This window comes from Cuculus canorus, chromosome 27 (assembly GCF_017976375.1).
Source record: "Cuculus canorus isolate bCucCan1 chromosome 27, bCucCan1.pri, whole genome shotgun sequence".
Classification (NCBI taxonomy): domain Eukaryota; kingdom Metazoa; phylum Chordata; class Aves; order Cuculiformes; family Cuculidae; genus Cuculus; species Cuculus canorus.
Window position 1 is genome coordinate 6,529,788 of NC_071427.1, and position 23,617 is coordinate 6,553,404.

Here is a 23,617-nt window from a genome sequence, read left to right on the forward strand (position 1 = left end):
GCGCTCAAGAGCCCATGCATTTTAGAACAGACAGAGCCAGCCAGTGTATGGCTTGTGCGGAACAGCCTCACTGTTCCTCCTACAAAAGAAAAGCCCCGCTCCGCTAAGAGCGGCACAGCACAGCACAGCCCGCAGCCGACAGCTCAGCAGCAGGGCTGGTATGGAGCTCTGGCCCCGTGGATGATGCGACCTTGCTCAGCACCATTAGGTAATGCAGGACAGCTCATGGAAAATGAAGCTGTCAAATAGCAAAAGGCTCCTTTTAAGATGCTTGATGGATGCCTGCAAACTTAACGTGCGCTCACAGCCCAGAAAGCCAACCAGATCCTGGCCTGTATCCAAAGCAGCAGGGCTAGCAGGGTGAGGGAGGGGATTCTGCCCCTCTGCTCCACTCTGGTGATACCCAACCTGGAGCCTTGAGTTCAGTTCTGGAATCCCCAACACAAGGACATGGAGTTGTTAGAACGGGTCCAGAGGGGGCCACAGAGATGATGCAAGGGCTGGAGCACCTCCCGTACACCGACAGGCTGAAAGCGCTGGGGCTGTTCAGCCTGGAGAAGAGAAAGCTGTGGGGGGACCCTGGAGGAGCTTCCAGTACTGAAAGGGGCTCCAGGAAAGCTGGGGAGGGGCTCTTGATCAGAGAGGGCAGGGATAGAATCATAAGAGTAGTTAGGGTTGGAAAGGACCTTAAAGATCATCTAGTTCCAACCCCCCTGCCATGGGCAGGGACATCCCACTAGATCAGGATGAGGGCGGGCGGTTTTCAGCTGAAAGAGGGGAGATTGAGATGAAATCTTAGGCAGAAATGTTTTCCTGCGAGGGTGGGGAGGCCCTGGCCCAGGCTGCCCAGAGCAGTGGTGGCTGCTCCATCCCTGGAGGGGTTCCAGGCCAGGTTGGATGGGGCTTGGAGCCCCTGATCCAATGGGAGGTGTCCCTGCCCATGGCAGGGGTGGGACTGGATGGGCTTTGAGGTCCCTTCTAACCCAAACCATTCCACAATTCGATGATCCGTAATCAAGGAACTTGGGAACTGTTCATGCTATATCACAGGGTTAAATCAAAGCATTACCACAGGTACTGCTGACCGACAGGTAACGAACCAACTCTGAGATGCATCAACACAAGACTGTGATTCAGAGCACGGCTGCAATTCCATGAGGCAGCGACCTGCTGCTCAGCATGACACGTCTCCTCACGCTGGCCAAGTAGGGCGCAGACCCACACCAGAAGTTCAGGTTGCCCCAGTGCTGATGTATTAAAGGAAGAAGAACACGTTTCTGAAGGTGAAGCTGCTCACATCTCACTTGAAATTAAACAATGAGATAACCAATGCCGGGATTAACTCTGCTACTTAGTACTGTAATAACAAAAGATCTTGGACCAGAGGTAGACGTGTCATGTCTCTAAAAATATGCACCTATAAATAGTAAATCATTATCAAACCATTGCTTCAGGACAAGCAGTGCAAAATATCCACAGTATAAGGAGAGCTGGTAAAGTTCAGCTTTTCCCCGTTAACTCCTCCAAGGGATGAGCAGATTGTTTTTCCCTTGTCCACACAACTCCTGCATTTTCCAGCACATGGCCCAGGATTTTTGCTAAGTAACAGCTGCCCCAGCCAGGGCACATTTGCTTTTGGAAGCAAATCACTAATTGGGAAGTTGCTAGGAAGCCTGTTCTGGCAATTTGCTCTGGAACATATTTTTAAGTCCTAAAAAGGGAAGGCTTGGAGGTGAGACAAGGAAAAAGGGCCTTCCCGCTGTCCTGCAGCGCTTCCCAACTCAAGTGATCTGTGCTTCACGCCCAAAAGCCACAGAAACCATTTGACAGGACCCATGCTACTACACTTGTCACTTTAAAGTCCCTCCAAAGGCCAAGTCTGAGCGGCAGCTGCTCCTGCAAAGTGAAACTCCGAGTGGAGCAACGGGAAGCAGCTGCAGAACAAAGCAGCCCAGCACCCCAGCTTCACGTACAATGGCATCTACACACGAGTGGCTTCACGTGGGGGAAGGTGCAGCTCGAGACCACACAGCCCTGTAAAAACATTATAAAATGCTTTGGGTTGGAAGGGACCTCAAATCCCCTCCAGTCCAACCCCCCTTGCAGAAGCAGGGACATCTCCCACTGTATTGGGTTACTCAGAGCCTCATCCAACCTGGCCTTGAATGTTCCCAGGGATGGGGCATCTACCACCTTCTGGGCAACCTTTATAGAGTAATTCCAACTCAGGTTCAAGCATGAAGTGCCTCCAGCACTTCAGGATCTAAGGAAAAGGAGCAGAGGTGAGCACGGATGGCTCTCAAAGATTGCAAAGCACACGAGTCCTGCATTCACCTACCCATCCTGAGCAGTCCCTGAGTGACCGGGCACTCAGAAGATCCTACACAATCACACATTCCTGCTCAGGCTTTGTTTTTCCTCTGAGCAAAAGAGGAAAAAGATTAAAATAACGCCTGCAGCCAGCAGCATTCCATTTGCAGGAGTTCATTCTTTAAAGAAACGGGACGAGCTAATTCCTCGGTAAATATTTGGGGATACAACCCTGCGTTGCAGCATCTTGTTAGAGTTCCAAGGTTTTAGGGAGCCAGTAATGCCCTTGGGACAGCAGCACATATAAATTTCAGCAATTACTTCAGCAGAAACAGCTATTTTTAAAAATTTACTTCTGTAATGCCAGTTTCCTGAAGCTGCTTGGAAAATCAGATTTACAAATGTACAAACACTAAGGGAACAAAAATGAGGCACCAGCTGCCTTCTGCTATGGGATACATGAGATGCGTTTCTGGACTTTCTGACTCACTTTCATTGCCCAGAATCACCTTTTCCTGCTTTTAGAAGACAGATTAAGAATAGTAACAAAAAAGCTGGATGTCTGCAGTGAAAAATATTTACTTATAGAGAAAGCTGATTCCTTAAAAACTCCTTCCAACTTTAGGGAATACCTCCAGCTGCTCCAAAGAGATCACAACGGCAACAATGTACTTCTTTCCTCCAGGGATGCTCAGCTTTAACATAATTAGATTAGCTCAAGACCTCCACCAGGCAAAGAAGCGACACGAGAATCATGTAATGGTTTGGGCTGGAAGGGACCTCAAAGCCCATCAGTTCTACCCCTGCCATGGGCAGGGACACCTCCCACTGGATCAGGGGCTCCGAGCCCCATCCAACCTGGCCTTGAACACCTCCAGGGATGGGGCAGCCACCACTGCTCTGGGCAACCTGGGCCAGGGCCTCCCCACCCTCACAGCAAAACATTTCTGCCTAAGATTTCATCACAATCTCCCCTCTTTAAGATGAAAACCATTCCCCTCATCTTCTCCCTGATCAGGAGCCCCTCCCCAGGTTTCCTGGAGCCCCTTTCAGTACTCCATGCTCCTCTAAGGTCTCCCCAGAGCCATCTCTTCTCCAGGCTGAACAACCCCAACTCTCTCAGCCTGTTGTCGTATGGGAGGTGCTCCAGCCCATAAAAGAAGTTCTTTTATATCGCTGCCAGCCTCCCAAAAATTGGAGGAATTTTTAAATGTACACCAAGCTGACAACTGCTGGAAACAGGAAGAGGAGGTGAAAGAGTATCCAGCTGAAGCGGGAAGGGGGAATTCATTACGCTGTGAATACCAGAGTAAAACACAGATGGGACACCGAGGTTTATCATTCTTGAAGTACCATTCTAAAAGCTCACAGGCATTTGCGTTTAAATGTTATGACAAGCAGCTGAATGGTGTAAAGGAGTCTTTGTCACAGGCTGCACCAACAATTCAGGAGCTCTTCTAGTATAACAAATCTTAAACATCACCAGGCTGTTGATTTAGAATCATAGAATCGTGGAAGGATTTGGGTTGGAAGGGACCCCAAAGCCCAGCCGGTCCCACCCCCTGCCATGGGCAGGAACACCTCCCACTGGATCAGGGGCTCCAAGCCCCATCCAACCTGGCCTTGAACACCTCCAGGGATGGGGCAGCCACCACTGCTCTGGGCAGCCTGGGCCAGGGCCTCCCCATGCTCAGTGTAAAGAATTTCTTCCTAATGTCTAATCTAAATCTTCCTTCTTCCAATTTAAAGCCATTCCCCCTTGCCCTTGTAAAAAGCCCCTCCCCAACTTTCCTGGAGCCCCTTTCAGCACTGGAAGTTGCTCTAAGGTCTCCCTGCAGCCTTCCCTGCTCTGGACTGAACAACCCCAACTCTCTCAGCCTGGTCTCACAGTAGAGGTGCTCCAACCCTCAGATCATCTCTGTGGCCTCCTCTGGACCCGTTCCAGTTCCTTGTCCTTCTTAATTTGGGGATTCCAGAGCTGGACATTGGGCTCCAGGGAGGGTGTCACAAGAGTGGAGCAGAGAGGTAGAATCACCTCCATCGACCTGCTGGCCATGCTGCTTTTGACGCAGCCCAGGATATGGTTGGTTGACTTGAAACCACTAAAACCATCGCTTACAGAACAAACTGGCTTTGCTTCCAACCAGCAACAAAACACTCCCCAGGGAAAGGATCTTTTCACCCTTCCCTAAGAGATGGGTAAAGTTCACCTCGTTCTGCCCTTATGGAAAGCAAGAAGCAAAAGAAGGAGAGGCAATTTGAGGAAGGATTTAGGAGCAAGGTTAATAGTTTGGTTTGAAATGCGGATGTTTCTCCTGGGATATGTTTCTGTCTCAAAGAAACTTTTGAGGTTATTTCAATGTGCTTTCACATTATGCAAGCGCCCTACCTTCCAGGGGCTATCAAGCAATTTTATACTGCTAATTAGTAAACTGACTTAACACCATAATGAACCCAGGGAAGCAGAGTGCTCAATATACCAGGGATTACTGGGCCAGGGCAGCATCGCTTCTGCAAGGTATAAGTCACCAATAAAGGTGCTTTTATATAACTTTGGGAACTGAAGAAATTTGATAGGATTACAAACTGCTTCCCAAATAACAGACCGGTGCTGCAAGCACCCTGGCTGGCATGGAACCGCTGGTTGTTGACCATGCAGAGCCGAACACAAGGGTTAACAAACGGGTCCTGAACACAAGACCCAAACCCAGCACTGACTTGAAAAGGGAAAAAGCCCACTGGGCCAGAGAGGGATGCCTGCTGCCGCACCTCAATACAAATCCACTTCTTCAGCGAGCACAGATTTGCTTTAGAGACGAAGACCGGCATAAACATTTCCTGTTCAGAGCCCTAAGGCAAAATATGACATCTAACAACCTCCATTAATCTTCCTTTTTTGTTGTTTTTCTCCCCAGTTCCTTATGGCTTGAATTAAGTCTCCGGTTGACTCTGACTCACAGTAAAGCTCTATGCCAATCCCATAACCATCGCTCCCCTCTTGAAGGAGACGCCAAGTGCAAAAAGTAGGGCAAAATGACGCAAGTGGGACAGAGAGGGGACATTCTCTAAGAAAGTGAGGCAAGAGGAAGCGATGCCGTATCCCTGCCACAGGACCGGCAGTCACATGGTGATGCACGGCCCCCAACGCATTTGCTAATGAGCCTGCCAGTCAATTACTCATTTCAAACGGCTTCGAGGACTTCTGCTCTCTCAGCATTCTGGAGACAACACTATTTCTCTGACTAGGAGTAGAATGAGCTGATGCTGTGGGCTCCAGCTGCCAGGGACACACTGCCCTCTCTTGGAGACTCCAAACCCAGCCCCACAGAACGACTTGGAAGGCAAACACACTCTCGGCATCTCTTAAAGAATAATTTCTGCTTAAAAGGCATGTCAGAGGCACCAAGCGACTCTGCTGATGCTCCCCTGCTTGAAATATTGCTCTGAGGAAAGAAGCGCGAGTGCCTTTTGGAAGAGCCCCTGGTAAGGTAGGTCAGTTTGAGTAACAACCTTGCAGGTGCCTTAGAAATCCCATCAAAACTTCAATCTTTGCACGGCAGATAATGCACTGTGGCTACCCAGGAGAATATTCTGAGTGGTGATACTGCGGTGGGGACTGGTCAGCACAGGAAAACAAGACCATGCAGAGTAAGCATCCCAGCTTAGAGGTAAGAGCCTTCTGGGCCATGGAGATGATCTGAGGGCTGGAGCACCTCCCGTACTGTGAGGCCAGGCTGAGAGAGTTGAGGTTGTTCAGCCTGGAGAAGAGAAGGCTGTGGGAAGACCTCAGAGCAGCTTCTAGTACTGAAAGGGGCTCTGGAAAGCTGAGGTGGGGCTCCTGATCAGGGAGAGCAGAGATGGGATGAGGGGGAACGAGGGAGAGGGGAGACTGAGATGAGATCTTAGGGAGAAATGTTTTGCTGTGAGGGTGGGAAGGCCCTGGCCCAGGTTGCCCAGAGCAGTGGTGGCTGCCCCATCCCTGGAGATGTTCCAGGCCAGTTTGGATGGGGCTTGGAGCAACCAGCTCCAGTGGGAGGTGTCCCTGTACACAGCAGGTGGTTGGAACTGGATGGGCTTTAAGGTTCCTTTTGATCCAAATCATTCCAATTCTTTGATGATTCTATAAATTTTAGGCACTTACCTGTGTCAAACCATCCCTAAGCGAACTCTGAGCGTGCTCTTAGCACATTCATACTGCTCATCTCATGGTTTGGGGTGTCAAGGATGCAAAGAAGTGGAAAATTAACTGTGAACCAGGAGAGAGTGTTTGCCTGGCTTTGTGGTGCACTGCTGCATGCACATACCTGACCAGAGCACCTTCACACCACTGCCTTCAGCACACAGGCAGATGCGCTCTCCGGCTTGGAAAAGGACAGCTCTCCTAAAAAAGGAAATGGAGAGACTTTTCAGCAAGTAAAACATTCCTGCAGGGAATGCCTGCTACTCTGAGCGTCAGGCTTTGATCCAACCAGTTGTAGCACCTCACACCATTTCCCCCCCCCCCCCCCATTTAATGAAGGCAGAAACAGTGGCCATATGGCTACAAAGACCCTTGTACGTCAACAGACACAGGCGTTGTTTTCTCCCTGCTTGAAACCAGGCCAAGCTTGGCTATTACACAAGTGTTTAAAGTCACCCACTGAGTGTGACGGACCTGCCACATGGAGTCAGCAACCAGCAGCTCTGAGGGTCAGCCAGCATTAATCACAGAATGCTTTGGGTTGGAAGGGCCCTCAAAGCCCATCAAGTTCCAGGCCCTGCCATGGGCAGGGACACCTCCCACTGGATCAGGGGCTCAGGCCCCATCCAAACTGGCCTTGAACACCTCCAGGGATGGAGCAGCTCTTTAAGGCTGATTTAAGGCAGAGCACCCGCCTGCAGTCGCTGCAATTTCATATCCGAGTCTGAAGATGGCTCCGTCACCACAAGATACGCCATCCACAAGGAAAAAAAATATCATTAGGCACACAAAGGAGGAAGAAATATTCCGACTGCTTAGTCAGCCATCACTCACGTCATTTGTCACACACTGACAACGGATGCAGTGAAGGCAGCAGTCACATACACACACTATATATATATTTCTAAAGATGTAAGACTGTGATAGAGAAGCTACAACAAAAGAAACCAGGGAAAAATAGCCTCAGTAACTCCTGGAAGTCAAAGAGAAAAGGGATGACAAAGACAGATTGAATTAGAGAAAGGGGAGAGGAAGGCAGATCTGCAGCATTTCATTTTTTGTTCCTCCCCACAACGATCAATTAAAAGCCCACACGCTTAAATTAAGTAGAGGTTACAGGGGAGCTGGAAATACAGTCATTCGGAGTCACTATTTAGGTTAGGAAAATAGCTGCATTCTATTCCTTTGTCAAGTGGCAGATAATGAAAACTGCAAAGGGAAATGTGGCATTTGGACCCATGGCACAAGAACCAGAAGGGAATGGAGGAAAGCTCGAGGATGAGGTCACCATGAGGGACCCCAGGAGCTCTGGCCCCAGAACCACCACCTCACAGGGCAGGAGTGGCAGTGACAGGACATAGAGCAGCTGTGCCAAGATCTCAGACCCCTTCCCCATGTCCTCAGCACATCTGCAACTACAACACTGCCCTCACACACACACCAGTGAGTTTTAGACCCAACAGGTTCATAGAATCGCAGAAAGGTTTGGACTGGAAGGGACCTCAAAGCCCATCCAGTTCCCGCTACTTTGGATGCAGCCCAGGACACGGTTGGTTTCTGGGCCGTGAGAGCATTTTGCCAGCTTTTGTGGAGTCCCTCATCCTCCAGCACCCCAAGTCCTTCTCCTCAGGGCTGATCCCAACTCATTTGCCACTTTTAGTTTTTTAAACCCAGTATAAAAACCAGAACTTGGGGAGGGCATGGGCCTGTTGCAGAGCTGTGATTTACTAATGAACCTGTCTTCAGGAACCTTCCCAAGGTTGACTTCATACCTTTGCCGACACCTCTGACAGAAGCCTGGCTCCACCAGTGTCAGGTGAGCTTTGTCACTGACGTAAGGGTAAATACCCACAGTGCGTGTATGTTTACGCTGCATCACGTACCGAGCTCCAGGTACGACTTCAGTCTTTAACTCACAAGGACTCAGCTCAGCCTTTCTGACAGCAGCCAAGCCCTCCAAACAGGGGCCTGACGGACCCCTCCGAGGCGTGGTCCTCAAAGAAGCCCTCTCTGTTAGAAGAAAAACTCCCTTTCATGCTGGAACATTTAAGGAAAGCAAGCAGAAAGGGAACAGAGAATATGAACAGTATTCTTTTAGGTAAAGCTTTTGCATGCTTGAGTTTCCTTTAAGGTGCGATAAAAACAACCACGCAATGACAGGGCCACAGGGCAGGACCTGGGCTGTGGCTGGTGCTCAGCCTGTGCTCATGGCAACAGCACCCGCACAGATGCTACAAGCTCGGCGAGGGCAAGGGGCTTGTTTCTAGAGGGAACTGTTTGATGTCTAATCATTAGCAGACAGACAACTAAGTCAGACACACGAAAGCAGTGATACATTTCAAGTCAGCAGAGTCGCTACAGTCACCAGGAAGCGCAGGCTGTTTGCTTGTTCCTGTTATGGCTCTGCCGTGTTTCCCCTGCAGAGGGGAGAGCTTAGCAGGAAACAATATCAATCACAATTAAACAGAGTCATCTATTTGTTCTTCAAACCCCTCTCATCTGAACAGCCAGAGCATTCGCTCCATTGCGCTGTGCACACATTCGGGCAGTTCAGCAACCGCTGCTGTTAGAGATGAGAAAGAGCAGCAGCAACGTTGTCAGCCTGGTCGCCACAAAGACTGCAGAGTTACGTTGTCTGAAAGGTGCAAACTTCAACGTGTCAGCCCAATTACTTGCCTGGTAAGGCTGTGAGGGCAAACCAGCCCCAACGTGCACCTACAGGACACTGTTTGGCAATAAAACAGCACTCTTGGGAGTCCTGAAAGAGCCCGAGATGGAAACAGAGGAGCGTTAACCATCCACTGCCCATGTGTCTCATCTGCCCTGATGCCAGACATCCCATGCTGCACGCCTGGATGGACACATGCAGGCTCCAGGCGTAGTCACGGCACATATGCTGCATGGCCCAGTTGTGCATCAGCATCTCCTACCTGCAGCGTCTGAGCATCGTCAGCTGCTACAGCTCAAACCTGGCTGTCAAGACAGGCACAGGCACCACTAAGACAACACACAAAACATCAGAGCCTCTCAGCCTTCCTATAAATCCACTGCATTAAGACATCCGCTAAACTCGCTCCAGTCCAGCCCATGAGGCACCAGTATCTACCAGCCTGCGTACTGGAACAGAGAGGCTCTTGTTCCCTTCCATATCAACTCTTGTCTTGGGGCTGAAATCCAGAGAGAACCACCAAGAGCAAAACCCCTCAGCTGCTGCACAGGCCAGAGGGTCCCAACCCTCTTTCCACACAGTGCCTGCCTCAAGCCCCTTCTGGGAAAGCCTCCGGGACTGCAGCTGTGAGTGAGCACAGGGGAGGTGGCTGTGGCTGGAGCCTACTGAGATAATAACACATGATATAAAGCAGAACTAGACCAGACCGTTCCACATTGATATAAATCGTTCTTTTTCTTCACTACCAGAGGCGTGTAGGCTCCATGGATGAGTATAGAGAGAGTCCTCTGCATCACCCTCCCTAAACCCTTCCTTATGAGCACCTTTATCTCTTCACCCCCCACCAAAAAAACCTGTTAAAACAGACATAGTGTTCAAAGCCAGGTTATCAACAAATTTAAGCATAAAAAACGTCCAGAAGACTGTAAGAGCAAGTCCAGAGGAGGCCATGGAGATGATTTGAGGGCTGGAGCACCTCCCATACAAGGACAGGCTGAGAGAGTTGGGGTTGTTCAGCCTGGAGAAGAGAAGGCTGTAGGGAGACCTCAGAGCAGCTTCCAGTGCTGAAAGGGGCTCCAGGAAAGCTGCGGAGGGGCTCTGGATCAGGGAGGGCAGAGAGAGGAGGAGGGGGAATGGTTTTCAGCTGGAAGAGGGGAGACTGAGATGAGATCTTAGGGAGAAATGTTTCCCTGTGAGGATGTCGAGTTGCCCAGAGCAGTGGTGGCTGCCCCATCCCTGGAGGCGTTCAAGGCCAGGCTGGATGGGGCTTGGAGCAACCAGATCCACTGGGAGATGTCTCTGTCCATGGCAGGGGTGGGACTGGATGGGCCTTGAGGTCCCTTCCAACCCAAACCACTCCATGATTCTACGGCTATGAAAAAGGCAGCAGCACAGCCATCTCTGTCTCCACTTCCCCAAGCTGAAACGCCGCTATGTCCATCACACAACCACCCCAGGCTCTGGACCCAGCTGCAAACGTGCTGCTCTGCCAGACACTGCCTGCACTGAACCAAGCGTCTCCCGCTGGCTACACAGGACTCGCCGTCTTTCCCTGAAAGCAAGGACAAAAGCCCGTGTGACAATGCACAGCACCAGCCCTGCACAGAAACACAGGACCACAAAACAGCAAAGCCTTCGACATATGGCTTCACATACTGAAATACTAAGAAAAATTATTTAGGATTACGAGATGGCAGCACAAAATGAGACATGCGTTCACTGGTTTTAACAAAGCCAGGTACATTTGTTCTTAGTCTCCAGACTCTGCGTTTAAGGCCAAAGCTACTCACATAACAAAGCTCTGCTGTGCTCGAGAGCAGCAAGAGAGAACCAAGCTTTTTTTAAAAACATATTTAGAATGGGGTAGCTGAATGATACTTGGCCCTTTTTTTGGTATCTTTTATTGAAAGCTTCTCAAGAAGCAACAGTTTCCTTCCCTACTAATCTGGCATTGAAAAAAATCTCAACTGCCTCGTTATATTCACGTTGATGCTCCTAAAAATCTGCAATCAGAGACTTCGGAAGCCCTCGAGATCTGTTGTCCCAGTGACAGAGCATCACTGCTGCTGCAGCTACCTGAGCAGCTCCCCATCAACCACAGCCATGCAGAGCCAGAACCGTACGGATCAGCAGAGTCCCTCCGAGCCTGCTGAGCATGTAGCAAAGACAGCTGCTGCCCAGCCTCTGCAATTAATGAAGATCATGGAATGGTTTGCGTTGGAAGAGACCTCAAAGTCCACCCAGTTCCACCCCCTGCCATAGGCAGGGACACCTCCCACTGGATCCGGTTGCTCCAAGACCCATCCAACCTGGCCTTGAACACCTCCAGGGACGGGGCAGCCACTGCTTCTCTGGGCAACCAGGATCTCCTCACCCTCACGATGAAGAATTCCTTCCTAGTGTCTCATCTCAATCCCCTCTCTTTCAGCCTACAAACATTATCCCTTGTACTATCACTGAACCTGCATGCCCCACTCCAGACCAACTTTGGCAGGAGCTCAAGGTGAAGCTCTTTCTACCGCTGAAGCTCCAAGAGTGGGACACATCATCCAGAAGATGACAGCAAGAACCCATGACATCCCAAGAGCCACAATGACCTGTGGCAATGTCATTCCTGCTCTGCCCTCACAGGGCTGTCCTCTCCTAGACCAGCTGGGTCCGAACTGCAAGAACAAACCTCATGAGATCAGGGCAGCAACTGCTCTTGGTAGAAAACTGGAAAAGCCTTCCCACGCTATGGAGAGCCCACTCCTAATGAGATCTGCTTCACTGTCACATAAGCCACAAAAGCAAACTAATAATATTTATAGAGACAGATTAGGGCTGAATCTTCTGTAAATGTGGTCATGGAAAGAAAAAAGCAAATTCCCACTCACAGCAAGGCGCTTGCCAGCTCTCAGCGCAAGAGGTCATGAATTCATGAGCTCCCACTTACAAATCCGTTCTTTTCTAACACATTTATACAGCTCACAAAACCCTGAAGAGAGCACTTGGTGACAAGTCTGCCAGCAAGCTCTCTGCTCTCCAAATCCTTCATCACACTCATTCCCTACGGTGGAAAGGAAACACAGCCGGCATTAGGGACAAGCGTGAGATCACGTAACGGGTTCATCTGCTCCTCACCTTTCTACTCCAACAATTACTTCCACACTAACCCTTTAAATCAGGATGCTAACAAGGATAACACAGTTATCCTGGAAGGAAGGTATAAGAATCAAGAGCAAGAGCACTGTCAATTTTGACCCTCCTCTGTTTTTCTTAGACAAAATTAAACACAGCTAGAGAATTAAACATGGCTCGAGCACCTCGCACACGAGGCCAGGCTGAGAGAGTTGAGGTTGTTCATCATGGAGAAGAGAAGGGATCCGGGGAGATTTTAGTGCAGCTTCCAGTACTGAAAGGGGCTCCAGGAAAGCTGGGGAGGAACTCATGATCAGGGAGTGCAGGGATAGGATTAGGGGGAACGGTTTTCAGCTGAAAGAGGGGAGATTGAGATGAGATCTTAGGAAGAAATGTTTTGCTGTGAGGGTGGGGAGGCCCTGGCCCAGGTTGCCCAGAGTAGTGGTGGCTGCCCCATCCCTGGAGGGGTTCCAGGCCAGGTTGGATGGGGCTTGGAGCAGCCGGATCCAGTGGGAGGTGTCCCTGCCCACAGCAGGGGGTGGAACTGGATGGGCTTTGAGGTGTCTTCCAACACAAACGATTCTATGACTCTACAAAAAGAGGTTTTTTACTTTGATAATCCCACTTCAGTTTGGTTTACACAACACCATTCCAGACTCGGGGTGAAGTGCCGAGTATTTAAAATGTAAAGACCCCAAAGGTTTCTACACTTTCTGATTGCCCAGTGCAACCAGCACCCGGAGGAGGCAACACTCCTGGTTGGATGCCAGCTGCAAACAAGCTCAGTTACCAACTACCTTTAAGCAGAAGAAATGGAGCAGATGTGGACAGAACCTTCTCAAACCTGTTGTAGGATTAGAGGTCCAGGACCATCCTTCTTCCCACCCAGGCCTTCTACTTTGTTTCGAATCCTCATAAGGCTCCAGGTCAAGCCAGCAGGTCCCTCGCTCCTCTGGTTTGGAAGAACAGGAATTGACACTGCAATAGCATTCACAGCAAGCAGGCAGCCAACGGCAGAAAGACAGGAGCGAAATGCAGAGCCAATACCGAGCCCTTTTGTGGTAATTATATAAAATACCACATTGGATTAATTTTCACCTTGCGTGCAGTTAAAAGTTAAGCAGCATTTGGACAAATTCTCGCCAGAAGCCATCCGCATTGCTGTGCCCAACGGTCCAAAACCCAATCCACGGGCACTCACGTTAGCTCGATACAATCAGTCCCTGCAGAAATTTGAACCCATAATCACAGCATATCGCAGCGGCTGCACATGGAAAAGACGAAGGAGGAAGGGTTTATTTATGCAGGGGACCACAGTTTCAAGGATGACATGATGAAATCGAGGGAAAATAGTTAAACGCAGCAAGCTGGCAGGTTCAGGAAGCTCTTAAAAGAAAAACAGCTGCACCAGAGACTCTTCGCCTTCAAGAACGGCAGAAAAAATGTCTGCATGCAGGAGGACTTTGAACCTGAAATGCCTCAGAAGCACTCACTGGGATCTGCACGGTTCAAAACTCGGAGAGACACCAACTCGATTACCTCCAGAGGCAATCCTGCAACTCAGGGCGCTAATGAATTTCCTACACTTCGCTAGGCCTGAAACAAGATTTCCTGCCCCTCCAGCAGTCCTCTCCAAGTGCTCTTCCACACCCCGGAACCTTTCGCATCTCTCCCAGGCTGGCAGAGCTGCCCTCTTGGAATTAAGGGAGCCACACGCTTTGGAACCAGGGCACTTTGCCTGCAGACAGAGGGAGAGCAGGGACAGGACAAGGGGAACGGTTTGAAGGTGAAAGAGGGGAGATTGACATGAGATCTGAGGCAGAAATGTTTTGCTGTGAGGGTGGGGAGGCCCAGGTTGCCCAGAGCAGGGGTGGCTGCCCCATCCCTGGAGGCGTTGGATGGGGCTTGGAGCCCCTGATCCCGTGGGAGGTGTCCCTGCCCATGGCAGGGGGTGGGACTGGATGGGCTTTGAGGACCCTTCCAACCCAAAACATTCCGTGATTCTGATTCCATGATTCTATTTTGCCTAGAAAACAACAGCACAGCAGCCAAACTACCTCTCCCAGCTGTTATTTACTGAAGAGCAGGAAGCGGTTTCTCTCTCGAGCTACAGCAAAACCACAGCAACTTTTAATTGTCTTTTTTTCCTTTCATGCAGTACGAGGGAGCGCAGTAACTGCACAGCAAAGAGATGCACACAATACATCTCCTCTGTTCGTTGACAACCCTCTTCTATTTCGGGAATGCTCATCCGCAGGTGGAATTGGATTTCTGTTCCCATGACTGACAACGCAACTCACTCGACTCTGCTCCATCCTGGCCTATGGCAGCTGCTGCTATTTTGAGCCCTCTGCCTTTCCAGCGCTGCCAAACAATATTCTTCCAAAGGTGAGAACTAGTTCCAGATAACACGAGAGCAGCATTTTTCACACCTTAAAAAATACCCAAACCATGAGTTTTTAAGAAGTTTTGCAGGAGGGTGAAGATTCCTCTCCAGCAAAGACAGGGGCTACTTGTCTTGATGTCTTTATCTTGTACACAACCCACGGTCACTGAGAATATTCAAATGGAATTAAAGTCACTGCCCTGTAGCCCACTTGCTGTCCTGTTGGAATGGGTAAAATCATCTTATCTGGGCTCACACAAAGATATTCTTCACCAGCATAAAGTCACAGAACGGTTTGGATTGAAAGAGACCTTAAAGACCATCCAGAACCATCTATTCCCTCTATCCTGACAAGAACCTTGCCTTCTGGCACCACAGTCCTTCAGAAGCCACCACCACAACTAACCTGTGCTGGAACTGTCCCCAGAAACACCCATAAATCAGAGAGAATGGCTGGGAGAATTGGGGGTGTTCAGCCTGGAGAAGAGAAGGCTCCAGGGAGACCTTAGAGCAGCTTCCAGTACTGAAAGGGCTTCAGGAAAGCTGGGGAGGGGCTCTGGATCATGGAGTGCAGGGAGAGCACTGGATGGGCCTTGAGGTCCCTTCCAGCCCAAACAATTCCACGATTCCATGAAAAACTGTGCTGCGCCATTAAGATTGAATCAATATCATGTGTTCTCCTAAAAAAAAAAAAATCTTACACCCAGAGCACAGAGGGTTTTTTTCCCCACACATAAGCATCACAAATACTTTTCACAGACATCCCAAAAGCCCAGGTTAGTTTCAGACTAAAGAAAGATAAGAGTTAACTGCTTCTTCAGAGCCTTTAGAAAGTGTCAGCCCAGATCTCCAGAAAGAAAAGCTGAGGGTGGGATAATAAGGCAAAGCACATTAACCATCTAATTAGCAATCAGAGAAAGATGAATTCTGTGATCAGGCAGAAGCGCTGACTTCTTGCAGCTCCTCACTGCCCCGTGCAAGCTGTGCGGTTCAGCAAGAGCTGCCCTCGGTCGCCCACCCGCAGGTCCCCAGCACTGAGCACCTTTAATCTCTATGAGCGGCTGACGCCACGAAGTGAAGGCCGAGATGGACAATCCACCAGAAGGGCTGGAATCAGAACAGTTGAGCTTCTTCCCTGCGTGAGCTGAAAGGCTGCCCAGCGCAGCTCTTGTGCTCTGACTTCCACTGCAATTAGCCCCAAAAGCTGCACCAGGTCAGCAATTGTTTCAGGAGCTCGTGTCTTCCACGATGCCTGTGATGAACAATGGCTGGATAAATTAAATTCTAGTCAAGTCGTCACCAGCTGCAGCTTGTATGCACACAATTTTTTTAACTAACATTCCAGAGCCAGCCCTTCCTTGTCCTCCAGGAGCTGAACTGCTTGTGCCCCACAGGGCTCTTAGAAAATAATTACTTCTCTCAGCCCACGGGCTACTCTTCCCAAGAAGGAGTGTCCGTGACTAACGGCTGGCAGCCAACCAGTCCCATCAGCATTGCGGGGCTGCCAGCACAGGGCTGCGGCTGCCACCTGCAACAGCTCCTCTTGGATCCACACCAACAAACATGAAATCCTTTTATTCACCCCAGCGTCCCGAGTTAAAAGTACCGCAAATCACAGAATCACAGAATGGTTTAAGATGGAAAGAACCTCAAAGTCCATCAGTTCCATCCCCTGCCATGGACAGGGACACCTCCCACTGGATCCGGTTGCTCCAAGCCCATCCAACCTGGCCTTGAACATCTCCAGGGATGGGGCAGCCACAGCTTGCAGTGGTACAGGTTGCCCAGAGCTCCCCATCCTCACGGGAAAACATTTCTTCCCAAGATCTCATCTCATTCTCTCCTCCTGCAGCTGAAAACCGTTTCCCCTCACCCTACCCCTGCATCCCCTGATCAAGAATCCCTGCCCAGCTTTCCTGTAGGCAATAATTTTTGTTCACGTCTTTACAGAGTGCCTCTGCTCTTCATCACATGCAATAGATTAGTCTTTAAAGCAAATGCTCTAAGCTCAACAAGTTTCTACAAATGACCATACACCGTAAATGGGAGAAAGAAATACAATCATACATTTCATACAATCACAGAATCGTTTGGGTTGGAAGGGACCTCAAAGCCCATGCAGTTCAAATCCTCTGCCACGAGCAGCGACAGCCCCCACTGGAAGAGGTTGCTCAAAGCTCCATCCGTCCTGGCCTCGAACCCCTCCAGGCTGTTCAATATTTGAGCACTAACAAATGAACTTGGCTGTCACTGCACCACTGCAGTGTAAATCAGCAGAAAACACAGGATTTCATCGCCTTTCCCAGAAAGGGATTTGCAGCAGGGACAGCGCAGGGTGGGATTCACGCTTTAACATGTAAAGAATAGTCAACAGACTCACCAAAACGGAATTAGAGAATTCCACCCATTGCTCCTGCAGCTTTTCCTGGGGTTGAGCTTTCTAAAGCTGCTTCCCAGCACTAGGAATTCATTCAAAAGAGCAGGGAATGCACAGTACAGCCTGAAGCGTCTCTTTCAGACGGATGCAGGAACGCTAGAAATTCAACTTAATAAAATAGAGCAGGAGAAAGCCGAGAGACGGAGATACCCACGTCCACACTGCTGACTGCATTTCAACGTTTGCCGAGTGCCTTTGGACCATCCGTCCTTTCCCAAAGGACCAGCCTGATGCACAGTCTCATCTTGGATTAAACACACCTGACCTTAACTGGCAGCACTTCCAGGTTTTACTGATGGACAAACACCCATATTCCCAAAACCAAACAGTTCTGAAAACCATCTGGGGGCAAAGACGCCTGGGGGTTGTAAATTGGAAGAGAAAGACAAGATGAGAGAGCAGTTTATTTCCAGGTACTTTTCCTCTTCTCTCCAAGAGCTTTTCCTATAGTCACATTCCCCTGAAACAACCCTCAGGTGCCGTTCGGAACAAAACCCACCAGTACATCCTGTTGCAAGCAGCCCCTCAGCCCATCCTGCCGGCAGCACACTCCTCCTGACTCCAGGCAGCGACCAGAGCACCTGGGGAAGGGACCTCTTCCTTTGTACATTCCCCATGTTCCTTCTTTACCAACCAACACCCAAGAAACCAACAAAACCCAACAGAATCAGTGATTCCCTGACCACATCAAAAAATTCAGTTTAAGACCATCAAAACATGAATTTCCAGTCCTGGAGAGTTTCCTCTCCAAACCTCTTTCCATTGTTAGTCCTACAGGACACCAACCTGCTCTCAACTGCCAGATAATATTTCCTTATTTTAGTGCCTTCTTCTTCTCTCTTGGCTTTTCAAAACAGACACCTTCAAAAATCCCACATAAAGAATATGACGCACTGGATGTTTCTTTCCCCATTTCTAAGCCACAGTCATAGAATCATGGAATGGTTTTGGTTGGAAGGAACCTCAAAGCCCATCCAGTCCCACCCCCTGCCATGGACAGGGACACCTCCCACTGGATCAGGGGCTCCAAGCCCCATCCAGCCTGGCCTGGAACCCCTCCAGGGATGGGGCACCACCACTGCTCTGGGCAGCCTGGGCCAGGGCCTCCCCACCCTCACAGGGAAACATTTCTCCCTAAGATCTCATCTCAATCTCCCCTCTCAGCTGAAAACTGTTCTCCCTTGTCCTATCCCTGCACTCCCCAATCAAGAGCCCCTCCCCAGCTTTCCTATACTCCTGGCCTGTAACCATAAAATGCTCTGGTTCCCGGAGATGTGCGCCCCTTCCATTCATCAGCTTTCACACACACCTCACCAAACCTCAGACAATCAGCACCATTTCTGTTTCAAGATTTACCAGTCTGTATCTTACAAGGATGGAAGCCAATGGGTCAACATCAACAGCGTAACTCCATACGTGCCTCAACAATGGGAATGATGGCAATATTTAATTGGGATTAGCTGCAATTAAACCTGCCTGACACTAGTGGAACACAAGCTTTCCATCAGAAGCCAATGCCAGCACTTGGACACTCGTAGACTACAGGAAGAGCGCAAATTTCTTGGCTTTAACCAAGGAACATAGAACGGTTTGGGTCAGAAAGGTCTATGGAGGTCATCCGGTCCAACCCACCCTGCAGTAAGCAGGGACATCTTCAGCCATATCAGGTTGCTCAGAGCCCCATGCAACCTGGCCTCGAGTGTTTTCAGGGATGGGATCTTTAAAAAAAGGAAAAGAAAAAGAGCCCCTCAGGCCTTTTTTTTCCCCCAACAGAAAATCACACAGGAATATTAAAATTCACAACATTTGTGTTTGGGAATTGTACCACGATTCAGAGTGAGTAACTGAAAAGAGAAGCCATGGTACATCACAATTTATTGACCATAAACACTGCTCCCTTGCCAGCAAAAGAAAAGAAGTTACCCTTCGGCTGAAGGAAATGAGAATAACCATGACTACAGCTGGAATAACCTCCTAACAGCACAGCCACAGAGAAACTCTTCTGCTGTTCCACAGCTGCAGGAGGAAAATCTCAGGACAAGCTGCAACGGGTTAAAACACACAAGAAACATTCAGACCCTGTGCATTTTTCTATAAGCAGCTGAGGCAGAAATGGACAAAAAGCCTTCAGGGCTCAAAAAAACCCCCAACCCTGAACTATTCTATATATTTAAAAATAGACTGGTTGTTTCTGAAGGGGATCAGTTGAAATAAACCAAAAAGCTTTTGGAGGACACCAGCAGCGTGTCCATCTCCTTGCGGGAGTGGTGAGAGGAGGCCAGAGGAGGAACCCCCATCCCGGGCCCGCGCTCCCAACGCTGGCTTCATGCCAGAGCCCGTCCTGCTGTTTGGACGTCCACACTGTGAGATATTTTTAACGTTACTCTTACACAGCCCATTTTCTAGCTTTTTTCTCCTCTTTTTGGCGAATGAAAATAAACCAAAGCCGGAGTTACTGAGGTTTCTCAGCTTTTACAGCTCATTAAAAGCCCATTAAAAACACATATCTTTAAAATCTGGAAGCGTTTTCCATTACACAGGCTGGAGTTCTTGAAAGTTTTATCTTGTCTGTTAGAAGGAAGGGTGAAAAACATACAATAAATTACAAAACAGGGATAATCCTTCACTAAATTTCCTGTTTTGTGTCCCTGCATTAACAGCATGCCTGAATTTCCTCCCTTTTTATTTCCTAACATCACAGCCAACCCCTTCCCACCCAGTTAACAAAAACTACTGGAGATTTCGGGCATGTTTGAGTTTGAAATATCAGCTGAATCCATAACTCATTCCCAGGAAAACTCTGGCTCCTACGCCCCTTAAAACAAAGATTCCAGCTGTTTCAGCTGGAGAATGGCCCCTTGCACACAGCAGCCACTTGCACCGAGCACCCCCAGGCCCACGAATCACCTGCAGATCGCAATATTGAGCCTTTTCACACCGATTTGTTGTTCCGAGTGGGTTTTTTAAGTGGCTTTTTGGGTATTTTGGAGGAGCAGCCGCAGGGAGGAGGGAAGCCGGCAGTGTGGTTGCGCAACGCAGCCAACATTTTAAAGTGTTTATGGAACTGATGGAGATAAAAATTTACATGGAGAAGTCTGGGACTCCGGAGAGCAACTTTCACTTTCAGAAACAGGGTGTAAAATGGAACCAGGGCTATGCCACACAACGGCCCGTTTGTGCTGGTGTCCCAATAAAGGGGCCTTTTAGCAGAACGAAGCAGCGAGCAGATGACAACAGGGGCCTCTGAGCCATGACAGCAGCAAGAGCGACACGGCTGGGGCGAATGGCGAGGGACGGAGCAGGCGGCCAAGTCAAATACCCCATTGCTTTCACACCCCCAGGACACCAGAGCCAGATGCTCCCAGCTCGGACCCAAAACCACAGCCTGGCTCTCCCACTCATTTATTCTTAAATACAAACTAATCAATGTCTTTAAAAGCATCTCTGCTGGATGGCTTTCCTGCCATGACAGTCAGACCCCACTGCTGGAAGGAACTGGAGTTACTTTTTCCTTTAGTTTTGCTCCCATTCCAGTTTAATTCCTTCCAACATTCTGCACATCACATTTGGAAAGCCATAAAAGACGAAGTTCATCTATCACATCTGGGAGCAGGTGAGAAGATCCGACACACAGAGCATCCAAAGACGGCAGAGATGCTACAAACAGGCAATTCCAAAACTCACTGTACCCACAGGATCCCATGGAAAGATTTCTGGTGTGTGGTTAAGCCAATTAAATAATTTGAGTGGCATCTGAGCAAGCACAGAGAGCTTTCTGCCTCAAAATTCAACTATTTAGACCTTCACACCTCAATTCCTTCAACATCTTGTGAAGATGGGGAACCAGCACTGGATCCACCAGTCACCGGAGCAGCCAGTGGGTTCCAACCTTCAAACCATGCCCACCTCTATGCTAGGAGAGATGCGGTATTTTCGTGCAGCCACCGCTATTGGGTCTCCCACCCATGTCCTACTGCACAGCCATGCTGCCGTCCCTTCCTGCAGCGCTGGAAAGAACATCTTGGAAACGCCTGCCAGCTTGGAGCCACGCTGGGCTCTACAAACCCAAGACAACCAAACTATCCAATCTTTCTAGCCCGAGCTAACCTTCACAGCCCAAAAGGCTAAAAGGGGAGTTTTAAGCAACAGCTCGAGTTCTGCCATTCACCACCTCCTTCCGAAGACGTCAAAGGAAACTTTGGACAAGTGGCTACTTCAAGCTTGACACAAAACAGTCAGTTCGAAGGGCAATTAGTTCGGTGCTGGCGCTCAGCCAGCGGCTCCAAGGACGAACCGCTGCGCTAACGGGACGGCTCCTGGCAGGGAGAGCCACGATTCCCTGTCACCAAGGCACTTCTGCCCTTCTCACACGCGAGGAAGCAGAGAGCGGCAGTTACCAGCAATAAAAATCAGCATGTTCCGAAGGGCAGAGTGTCAAGTTCCTCTGGAGCCAAGTCCGGGGACAAGCAGCAGGACCTCAAGTCTGGGAGCAGGGCACTCACCTCGTTACGCTAACGGACTTCAGGGCATGACAACCTCCCTGAGCACAAGACAGGACAGAGCAGATATCTCTGTTGGGCAGATAAGGAAATAAGGCAGGAAGGGAGAAGTTGGGCCATGGGGGAAGTGTGATGAGCAGAGGACAAACGCACGTCTCCGAGTCACACGCTCCTCTCCCAGCCACGGAATGACTCTTCTTCTCGCCTGTTTGAACCGACAGCAGTCAAGCTCCTGGCATGCCACCATTCCCCTATGGTCAAAGAGGGATAACGCCTTCCTAAGGTAAGTCTTGAGGGCAAAAAGAATTAATTACCTTCAATAATACCAGTCAAATACTATATCCGGGGATAACATAGACACGGAAGATAAACTGGCAGCTACGTTGAGTCATTAAAACCCACCACAACACTCCAGCCACACAAAAGAGCCATCTCCATTTGTTCCACAGCTACAGATGGCAGAAGAGAATCTCTCAGACAATAAGCTCTATTTAAACATATTGATCCAGCTTTTTGGGTGTGTTTTCCCCCATCCTGGCTATAACCGGAATATGATAAACGGTGAAACGTAGTCACAGAGCTCCCGTGCGCTTGCTTTATGACTGGGTAGCTGACTTGGAATCCAAATCTGCAGCCACCACCTCATCTGTCTGTGCACAACAGTATGTCCCACACAGCAGAAAGCTGGACACACACAAAGCTTCTGAAGGATGAGGGTTTGACTTTGGTAGCGAGCAAGTAGCAAGCAACCTCTGAAAAGCAATTAGGAAATTACCTAAAAGGCCTCAAATTGACTTAAATCTCAGCCTAAATATCAAGTTCCTGACTTCTGCGGTCTCCTACAAGTCAGCTTTGCTCCTGGTAGCGATCACTGCAGCTGGACTCGTCAGAGTCTGTTTTACAAGGAACCCATGTCTACAAACAAACCTGGAAGCTGCCAGTTTTCCCAAGAACAACCCTAAAATCCACTGAAGGTAACTCAGTGCCTTAAAAGGCATAACAACATCTCACCTTGTTCTACTTAGAAATGAGGAGAGGGAGGAAGATTCCTCTCTTTGCCTGCAGCACTCACTTCTCCTCTACTTCACTCCACGTCAGTGACATGGAACCCCCGGATGCTGCAGCTACCCCTCCTCTCAATAACCCACGCATCACGATTCACCAATGTCCCTGAAGGTTCCACCCGGATCAGGCAGGCCACCGCTGCTTTCCTTCTCCCAACCACTGGCTCCTCCAGCTCCTCTCCCCTTCTCTTCACCACCTCCCAACAACAACCGACCCTGAACTCACACACAGAAAAGAACAAGGCGATGATGTGATATCAGACCTCCTGACAAGATGCCCTCCCTCATTTATACCCCAAAAGAGAGTCCAGACTCGTTCCCCATTGTCACCCAACTTCTAAAGTGAGCCGGCACTGAGCTTTGTTTCTCATTGATTGCAATTGTCCCCTCTCTCTCATCCTCCTGGAATCCCAAGCCACCCATCACCATCCCCGCTCCAGCCACGTGCCCTGCTGTGCCCCCTCTGTCACAACAGCCCCTTCCTCCCAACACCTCCTGCTGCAGCTCACCCGAAGACCTCAGGACTCCCACAATATAGCACAGCCCCTCTCTGTGCCCCCACCGCAATCGCCTCCTTGCGTGATCCTCACACTGAAATTACACCACTCAGCCCCCCAGCGCTCTGCAATCCCTGTCGGATATGCTCCCATCTCTACCTTTCACTCCTTTTCCACAACCTCCAGCACCCCCAGGGTGCTCCTTGCCCACCCAGTGGCCCTTAGGCTCCTGCTCTGATCTGCCCAAGGGATCCTTGAACCCCAGCACCCCCCCAAACCCCATTGCTCCAACACAACTCAGCTCTCATATCCCACAGGTTTCCCAGCACCCCCAGGACCTCCCAACACCTCCACATCCAGCCTCAGCTCCTCCAGGGCTCCTCAAATCATTCACCTCCAGCACCAGGACCTCCCAAACCCTCCATTTCTGGGGCGAACACATCAAAAGGCCCCCAA

General features: G+C 49.7%; 1 protein-coding gene across 5 annotated transcripts in view; it reads right to left on the reverse strand.

Annotated features, from left to right (window-relative positions):
* Positions 1-23,617, reverse strand: part of GNG7 (G protein subunit gamma 7) — an 83,971-nt gene that overhangs the window by 58,614 nt on the left and 1,740 nt on the right. The window contains exons 2-3 of one of the 5 annotated variants that reach the window (XM_054049822.1): positions 15,707-15,916; positions 6,615-6,691 (exon numbers count right to left, since the gene is read on the reverse strand). The exons of 1 other annotated variant lie outside the window; for it this stretch is intronic. The gene's annotated coding sequence lies outside the window, so the exon portion shown is untranslated. Of the gene's footprint in view, positions 1-6,451; positions 6,505-6,614; positions 6,692-13,112; positions 13,168-15,706; positions 15,917-23,617 lie in introns of those variants that run through there. 3 more of the 5 variants (XM_054049823.1, XM_054049821.1, XM_054049826.1) reach the window with 3 other exon arrangements.